Consider the following 1,940-nt stretch of genomic DNA (forward strand, 5'->3'; position numbering starts at 1 on the left):
CAGAGACGCCCCATTTGCCCAAAATCTGCCGCAAAGCTGGCCTTCTCATGAATATGCTAATCCTTGTTTCCAAGTGAGAGAGAGAGAGAGAGAGAGAGAGGGAGTGAGAGTAAGAGAGAGAGAGAGAAAGAAACAAAAAACAACAACATTCATTAATTAATAGGAACAATGTGTCTGTAATAGCAGCATTGTCTGTGACGGAGAATGAAAGACACAGACCCTTGCGAACGAGGCCATCGGAAGCACTCAGGCAAAGAGACTGAGGAAAAGGGATCTTTTGATGGGTGTTTAGAGAGAAAGAAAGAGAGAAAGGTGGGAGAACTGAGAAAACACATTTAAAAGGAAAAAAAAACACTTTCTAACTCTTTGGTTCATCATACCACTCTGGTTTCGTCGTCTGAAGAGGAAACGAACAAAAGTTTCTTGTCTCCTTAGTATGTTTCTGTTACGTGGTTTAGCGTTTTTGTCAGCGGGCCAGAGCAAATATTCTCAACGATTCTTACAAAGTCTCTCTCTACTTCTGCTCCCCTCTCCTCCCCAAATTCTCTTTCTTTTTCATATTCCACCACTTGGAAGAGGTACATAAGCTCAAAAGACAGGAAATGTGGAAAGAAGGAGTTTGTGAAGAGTGAGAATAATAATAATAATAAAAAAACAGGGGGGGGGGGGTAACACAGTGGGATTTGTTCTCTTTCAGGGGACCGTAGGATCCTGCTCTCCACATAGGCATCAGATTAAGTTGATGGAGAGGTGACATGGTTTATAAAGGTTATTTATGCTTATAAAGCACATTTCTCTGACAGGGTTCTAATTAACATCTTGTGATGAATTGTGCATTTTCTAAAGAACTACTTTCCCCATCTGTCACATCGACGTTGCCTTTCAAATGACATATCAAAGAGGGTTTCAACATTTCAGCAACTATCTGTCTGTCTGTCTTTCTGTCTGACTATCAGTGAATAACAGACAATATTTTTACTTTATGTTTTCTGTCAGTAAACTTGTTTTAGCTTAGTTTTAGTTATCTGTCAGTAAACTTGTTTTAGTTTAGCTTTAGTTATCTATCAGTAAACTTGATTTAGTTTTAGTTGTCTGCCAGTAAACAGCAGATTAATGTTTAAAATAGAGTAAAAAATGAATCTAACTAACACTGTAAGGTCACCTCTGTTTTCATTTACATCAGTCATTCTGTTGTGCAGCACACACAAGCCCTTGTCTCTCAGTAAAAATCTTAAACTCTGTACATGACCAGTCAGAATTGACCTCCTGATTTGACCCTAATGACACATATTCTGTGCCCTTTATCTGACCTTTTTGGAACAAAACACAATATTACTAACAGACACACACACAAAAAAAAAACACTGGACATGTTATTTTAAGCAGTTTACAAGCTGCTGTTGAGTAATACGGAAATAGTTCCTGAGTAAGGCGCTTTTTGAGAACTTTACCTCAGCTGAACAAAAGGCAGAGACACACATGCACACAACACAGTGTGGGTGGTCGCTAGGTAACAGGGAGGTAACCCTTTTGTACATTCACTTCCAATGAAATCCACTGGAAGCAAAAGTGTGAAAAAGTATTCTAATCTAAGTAACTCAAACTGTTATGCCCTTCTAATTATTCTAATTACACAGATACATCTTATGTATTACATAAACCATACCATAGACTTTGAATTTTTGTTTTTAGACCCACTCTGTTACCCTGTAACAGAGTAAATCCAGCACCCCCCCCCCCCCACCCCCCCAATCCATGTTCAAACCACAGTCTGAATTTTTGTGCTGTTTTTCTTTTCCTAATGAGTGTACATTATATGAATGCATGATCAAACAAGCAATGCCAGTCATTACCAGAGTACATGAGAGCATGAGAGCAATTTCCCTCTCTTGGGTATCACTGGTAACACTGTGGGTATCACTGGATGTAAATCAAACCAA

This window comes from Chanos chanos, chromosome 10, assembly GCF_902362185.1.
Source record: "Chanos chanos chromosome 10, fChaCha1.1, whole genome shotgun sequence".
Lineage (NCBI taxonomy): Eukaryota > Metazoa > Chordata > Actinopteri > Gonorynchiformes > Chanidae > Chanos > Chanos chanos.